Source organism: Humulus lupulus, chromosome 7 (assembly GCF_963169125.1).
Source record: "Humulus lupulus chromosome 7, drHumLupu1.1, whole genome shotgun sequence".
NCBI lineage: Eukaryota > Viridiplantae > Streptophyta > Magnoliopsida > Rosales > Cannabaceae > Humulus > Humulus lupulus.
The window spans coordinates 154,182,139-154,189,850 of record NC_084799.1 but is presented as its reverse complement, the minus strand read 5'-3'; the positions used below and the strand labels follow the sequence as shown (position 1 = coordinate 154,189,850).

Here is a 7,712-nt window from a genome sequence, read left to right as displayed (position 1 = left end):
CCATAGCAAAATGGGGTTGCCGAAAGAAAACACAGACACATTGTTGAAACTGCTCGTTCTCTCTTATTGTCTGCTTATGTTCCTAGTGAGTTCTGGGGGGAAGCCATTCTGACTGCAGTTCATTCAATCAATAGAATTCCTTCATCTGTCACTTCAGGTTTATCTTCCTTTGAAAAACTTTATGGTCACGATCCTGATTATTCTTCATTGAGAGTCTTTGGTTCCACTTGTTTTGTTCTCCGTCCTCATGTTGAACGTACTAAGCTCACTTCTCGTTCCGCTCTTTGTGTATTTCTTGGTTATGGTGAAGGTCAAAAATGATATCGATGTTATGATCCTGTTAGTCAAAAACTCTATGTTTCTCATCATGTTGTGTTTCTTGAGCATATTCCTTTCTACTCTATTCCATCGGACACCCCCAATCTACACAAATCTGATCTCACTCGTATTGATCCATTTAATTCTTGTATTGTTGATACTCTTAACTCTGCAGATGTCGGTTCTCAGCCTGTTGAAGTCCCTTTTGTCCTTACTACTGCCCAAGATGCTTCTGAGATTATGGATCCTGCTCTTCCTCCTCGCTACCCTAAAAGAATTTGTAAGTACACACAGTTACCTGATTTTGTCTACTCCACTTATTCTGATTCTTTCACTTCTTTTTTTACTTCTATTTACCAACTCTCTGAGCCCTCTTCCTATAAAGAGGCTATTCTTGACCCTCTTTGGCAGCAGGCAATGGCTGAAGAACTCTCTGCATTGTACAAGACAGGTACTTGGGATATTGTTCCTCTTCCTGTGGGGAAGTGTGCTATTGGTTCCCGTTGGGTTTACAAGATCAAGACTAAGTTTGATGGGTCAGTAGAGCGGTACAAAGCTCGTTTGGTTGCTAAAGGCTTTGCTCAGGAGTATGGGATGGATTATGAAGAAACTTTCGCTCCAGTTTCCAAACATACCACTATTCATACTCTCATTGTTGTTGCATCTGCTCAACAGTGGTCCATTTCTCAAATGGACGTTAAAAACGCCTTCTTGAATGGGACTCTTCAAGAAGAAGTTTACATGGTTCCTCCACCAGGTGTTCCTCATAATTCAGGAGAAGTTTGCACATTGAAGAAGGCTCTTTATGGGCTTAAACAAGCTCCCCGAGCCTGGTTTGAAAAATTCTCCATCGTGATTACTTCTCTCGGCTTCCATCCCAGTGCACATGATTCAACTCTCTTTGTTAGGTGTACTTCTTCTGACCGCACTTTACTCTCTTTATATATTGATGATATGATTATCACTGGTGATGATGCGAATGGGATAATGGAGTTGAAAACGCACTTGACTCGTGAATTTGAGATGAAAGATTTGGGTTCCCTACGGTACTTTTTAGGGATAGAAGTAGTTTACTCTCCTCGTGGCTATCTTCTTTCTCAATCTAAGTACATTGTGGACATTCTCAATCAGGCTCGTCTCTTTGATGCTCGCACTGTTGATACCCCTCTTGAGCTTAATGCCAGGTATTCTTCATCTGATGGTGTTGCCTTGTCAGATCCCTCTCTATATCGCACTCTGGTTGGTAGCTTAGTGTACCTTACTATCACCAGGCCAGACATCGCTTATGCAGTTCACATTGTCAGTCAGTTTGTTGCATCTCCCACTACCGTTCATTGGGCAGCTGTGCTTTGTATTCTTTGATATCTTCAGGGAACTCAATTTTAGAGTCTGCTTTTTCCATCTACGTCTACTTTAGAGTTACGTGCCTACTCAGATGCAGATTGGGGTGGTGATTGTACTGATCGCAAATCTACCACTGGTTTTTGTATATTTTTTGGGAGATTCTCTTATTTCTTGGAAGAGTAAAAAACAGACAGTTGTCTCTCGATCGTCTACAGAAGCAGAATATCGTGCCATGGCCTCCACTACCGCTGAAATTGTTTGGTTGCGTTGGTTACTTGCTGATATGGGTGTTATTCTCTCAGATCCCACTCCGATGCATTGTGACAATGTTAGTGCTATTCAGATTACTCGCAACTCTGTTTTTCATGAGCGCACGAAACATATTGAGATAGATTGTCATCTTACTCGTCACCACTATCAGAATGGGACCATCACTTTACCATTTGTCACTTCCGCTATGCAGATTGCCGACTTGTTTACGAAGGCTCATACTATTTCTCGTTTTCGTTTCTTAGTTAGCAAACTCTCAATGCTTCCCGCAAATGCATCGTGAGTTTGAGGGGGGATGTTAATAATATAAGTTTTATTATTATGTAAGGGTAGTTTAGTCTTTTAGCCTCTCATTATTTTGGCTATATATTTTGTTGCTCTTGTTCTCTTATTTTCATCTCTTTTGACATAATGAAAACCTAACCTCCCTTTTTTATTCTCTCTCAAATCTCCTTTGTCTATTTTGCAAAATTATCAATCATACCCCCAATTTATCTCATTGCTCATCACGAGTGATGACTCTACTACCCAACAAACACACAACACCACAAAATAAAAAGACAAAAACACACCACACAAATAAAAGAAATACAACCGACACCACATGGACATAAAACAAAACAAACAACTTAAAATAAATTTTGAAATGTTCATACCAAAGTGGGGATAATGCTCTCAAATCAATTATGCAAATGATAACTCAAATGTGTTCACAAACCAAGATTTCAATGATATTCCCGTGAGTGTGTGATTAGTTCTTCCTAATGAAGCCCTATTTCCTAGTTCAAGTTAAGCAACAATCCTAAGGCTCAATTCATGCTTTCATATGTTGGATTCAATAATCCCTCTTCACTAATGTAGTTAGCTTAGCAAAATAGATTAATAGGTTTTTATTCTATTGTAATGTATGCTAGGCTAAAGGTATGGATAAGGATAATTATTTTGAAGCTAAAACTTTCAACCTAGCTTGTCTTGGACCTTATGAATAATTATGCTCTCTACCCCTTTACAATTAAACTTTAACCCTCAAAATCACCCAAAATTTACACTTTTTCTTTTACTATGAATACAACATATATGCTCAATTATTACAATAATAAATACAAACTACATAAACAACTTATTCATTTACAAACACATAATACTTTTTTTTAATCTCTTTCTTTTTCAGATTTTGTTTAATGAAGAAGAATAAAGATAAAATAAAAAGAAACATAATCATAACAATATTGAACTTGAGCATATAAATGTATATGAATAGCAATGATGACACACAAAGAGAAAAAAAAATACCCCATTTCAAACTTCTCCAAACTTACACAAGATTATGTCCAAGACAAACTGAGCCTAAGGTTTGGTATAGAATAAAAAGGACACTCAAAAGGAATTGGATTTTTTTTTTAGCTTTTTGAACAAAAATAGGCCATAAGCTCAAAATAGGTTAACTAGGGATAATATTCAAAATGTTAAGCTTAAAAAAACTCAAACATTCCAACAAAATTGCCTAAATCCTCTATAAATTGTTGTGCCTCCTAGGATTGCGCATCAATTATCGAACCAATTCTAAAAACTTGAAATTCAAGCAAAAGGCGCCCCAACCATAGAAACAATACCTAGAAATTTCAGCTCCAATTGTCAGTAAATTTTGTTCAAAATTTCCCCAAATTCGCCCTACCTTGATGCCGCAACATTACGAAAGAGCTTAACAACATAGACACATCATCACCCCCAGACTTTTCCAGAATTTCCAACAAAAATCAGCATTTAACTTCACTTATTTCTTAGTAAGAAAGCACCAAAATACTCCCAAATTGATCAAGCAACATCCCAACGATATCAAAACCGCCCCCAAAGAACCTGAAATTAGTTAAAGGCATAGAAAACTAGCAGTGAAGGAGGGTAAAAACAAAGAAAAATACAATAGAGATAACACTTCATCTTCTTCTTTTTATATGTTTTGCTGCCCTCAAGATTCAACTTTAAGCACAATAGCTCTCCCATATGGAATTTCAAAGACTAAGTAAGGTGGTTGAGGTCTTGTGTTTCCTAACCTCGGTACCCCTAAACTTATATTCTTTCCCATCCACTTAAAACTTTCCTCCTGAATTTCATCACGCATATCCAATGCACCACAATGATAGACAATGATTACAAAGAATGAATCAGAGAAGCTTGATTTAGATGTCTGGAGTAGGCTTCATCCGAGGATTAGAGAAAAACACTCACTGCCCCACTTTGAACATTTGGGAATGAGCTTTCCTACAATGTTTCTTTTTCTTTTTCTGATATCTATGTGGCTCTTGCATGTTCCTTTTTTACACTTTTCCATGGGTCATTGTCTTTCTCAATATTTTTAGGTGGTAGCTTCACCTTCAAACTCTTGTTATACTTTGTGGGTATCTCTTCCTCCATATTAGATTCGATGACATGAATGTCTAAGCACTTCCCCAACTCATCTAGAGAACGTATAGGATAGAATACCTTGAAAGTTACTTGCTCATCTTGAGCTTGCATTGTGAGGTATCCCTTTTCTACATCGATCAAAGTTCTACCTGTAGTAAGATATGACCTCCCCAAAATAATAGGTACCTCTATATCCGCCTCATAGTCTAGAACAATAAAGTGAGTGGGGAAAATGAATTTGTCAACTCTTACCAACACATCTTCAATCTTCCCATCAGGGTGAGCAAGAGATCTATTAGCAAGTTGAAGAGTACCCGTAGTAGGTCCGACTTCTCCAATCCCCAATTGCTTAAAAATAGACATTGACGTCAAATTAACACTAGCACCCAAGTCACGTAAGGCCATCCCCCAATAAGAATCTCCAATAGTATGTTGAATGGTGAAACTCTCTAGTATTTTCATTTTAGGAGGCAATTTATTATGCAAAAATGAGCTACACTCCTTTGTTAGAGCCACAGTTTTAAACTCTCCCATCCTACGCTTCTTTGAGAGAATATCCTTCATGAACTTCATGTAATTGGGCATTTGGTTAAGAGCCTCCATAAGTGGGATGTTAATATGCTGCTACTTTAAAACATAAAGAAATTTCTTGAATTGAGAATCCAACCTTGTCTTCTGAAAGTGTTGAGCAAATGGAGGTGGTTGCTTTGAAATTTAACTTTCTAGGTTACAATGTTGAGACATTTCTACAACATTCTGGATAGAGGCAGATTTTTGTACACTAGAAATTTCAGCATCTTTTTTTATTTCCTCACTTATTTGGATTGAAGAGGGCTCACCCTCATGCCCAGGTTTTGCCTTAGGACCCTCCAACTCTTTTCCATTTCTCAAGGTAACGACTTTGCAAACCTCTTTTCTCACATTTCTTGGATTTTTGGTATCACTCAGCAAAGCTCCATGAGGTCTATTTCTAAGCTCACTATCTAACTGCCCAACATGATTTTCTAAGTTCCTCAATGACGCCTCTTGGCTTTGAATCATGGCTTCATTCTTTGCTATTTACTCCTTCAACATATTCTAAATAGAATTAGATTGCACTGCTTGTTGTGGCCTTTGTTGTGGGGCTTGTAGAGGATAGCCCGATGGTAAAAAGGGTCTAGGAGACATAGATGAAGTACTAGGACCAACCCCTTGATTGCTCCATGAGAAATTAGGGTGTTGCCTCCATGTTTGATTATAAGAATTCGAATTAAGGTCATTTCTACTCTAATTTCCCATGTAACACACAAATGAAAGATTAGAGGGAAAATTGTCAAAGGTGTGACAATCACCACAATATACACAAGAGACTTCTTCAAACTGACCCATAGGAAGACCCCTTTTTTGCTCCATTGGTTAACTCATACTCATTGTCTTGAGCATGTTTGAGATCAAAGACACTTGGGTTGCCAATGAGGTAATAGCATCAACATCATGAAGGCTAACAACTTTTTTCACTATAGATGCTCTAGTAGTGGGCCACTGATAATTGTTGTTGGAGATTCTATGAATAATATCATAGGCCTCGTTATAGGACATCAAAAGTACAGCCCCATTTGCCGAAGCATCTACCACCACTCTAGTTCGACCATTGAGACCATTATAAAAAGTCTCCATCTGGATGCAATGAGGAATGCCATGATGAGGGCATTTTTGTAACAACTCCTTGAACCTCTCCCATGCCTCATACAAAGATTCTTCTTCAAGTTGATGAAAAGAAGTGATCTCATTACGGATCATGGCATTCTTAGTGGGAGGAAAATACTTCATCATGAATCGTTCTGCCAACTGTTGCCAAGGAGTCATAGAAGGTGAAGGTAAAGTGTTCAACCAAGCTCGTGCTTTATCTCTCAAGGAGTATTGAAATAGCTTTAACCTCAAAGAATCCTCTATAAACCCCAGCTAATTTGAAAGAATCACTCACCTACATGAACAGATGAAGATGAAGGTGAGGATCTTCAGTAGGCATCCCACTGAATTGTCCCACAGTTTGAAGCATTTGGAACATGACTGGCTTTAATTCAAACTTTGCTGCTTGTATTTTTTGTCTCACAATGCTCGAGTTAAGCTCATTACAAAGGGAGAAAACCTACTGTCTAATAGCTTTGTCCCTATCATCAGCCATAACCACTGCATTTTGACCATTGTTAGGTGCAACTGCCCCTTGAGCTTGTGGTTTACAATCTGGATCATCCATCACTACTACTCCCTCTTGAGGTAATCTTTGTGCTCTTCTTCTTCTTTCTCTAAATGTACGCTCCATTTCAGGATCTATAGGGAGTAGTTCAGGATCAACGGGGTCTTGATTCTCATTCATAAAGAGATAACACCTATCAATGCATAAGAATCACCCAAATAAGCACACAAAAAATAAACCAAATTGCAAGATAATTAATTTCACAATAAAGAAATTTTATCAGCCCTCGGCAATGGCGCAAAAAACTTGTTGCATAAAATAAACCTATGTGCAAGTGTACACTATCAATAACAAGTAATACAATAGCAAGTACCAGATATCGTCTCCACAAGGAGTGTTTCTTAAGTTTTTTTTTTATTGTGAAACTAAAGTCTAACAAAATGATTTAAAAGCAAGAGAATTAATTGAAAAGAATGTGTTCTAAGAACTAAGAAATTGAGAACTAATCAAATGCAAAAACAAAAGAAACAACTTGGGAAAATAGTAGCAAGAAGTGACAAATGGTAAGATGACAAGCTAGAATAATTAACCCCCTAATATGAAACTTTGACAATGATGTTGCAGCAACTGGGGGTCTATTAGTCAAGATTTCCAATTATTTTTCAGACTTTCATGAAAGTACTATGATTCTAATCCTTTAATTAAACAACATATGTCTATGTAAATTTAATTTCAAAGATTCAATTTAAACATCAATTTCATAAGACTGTGCATGGTAATACACTATGTCTATATCACTACAATATTGAAATCAAAGAATTCTAGCATGCACCATACAAATTGTGTGTTAATTAATTCCAAACTTTTCAGATTTTAATATTAACCCAACTACTCACTAAAGGTGATCTATCATTAGAAAACATTATTCATGAGAAACATTTGAATGAATAAACCTCAAGTTGCATTTAGCATCAATATCAAAATATTAAAAGTCACATATTGGGGTTCAAATTATCCTAGCAAATTAGAGTTTAGCTCATAATTAAAATCTCAAAAACACCCAAAATAGTGCAGTCCATATTCATAATTTTGACAAGAAAAATTGAAGAAAAATTAAAAGTAAAGAGATAAAGGCAAGCCAATGGGATGTCTCCAAGTGTTGTTGTCTTCTAGCTTTACCCTTCTTGTTCTTCTTTTCTTC

At 37.0% G+C, this 7,712-nt stretch overlaps 1 non-coding gene across 1 annotated transcript; it reads left to right on the top strand.

The window, feature by feature from the left end:
* Positions 1–6,007: 6,007 nt before the first annotated feature.
* On the top strand, positions 6,008–6,114 carry LOC133792954 (small nucleolar RNA R71). The gene has a single exon (XR_009874413.1). It is a non-coding gene; the product is annotated as a small nucleolar RNA R71 (small nucleolar RNA).
* The last annotated feature ends 1,598 nt before the right edge of the window (positions 6,115–7,712 follow it).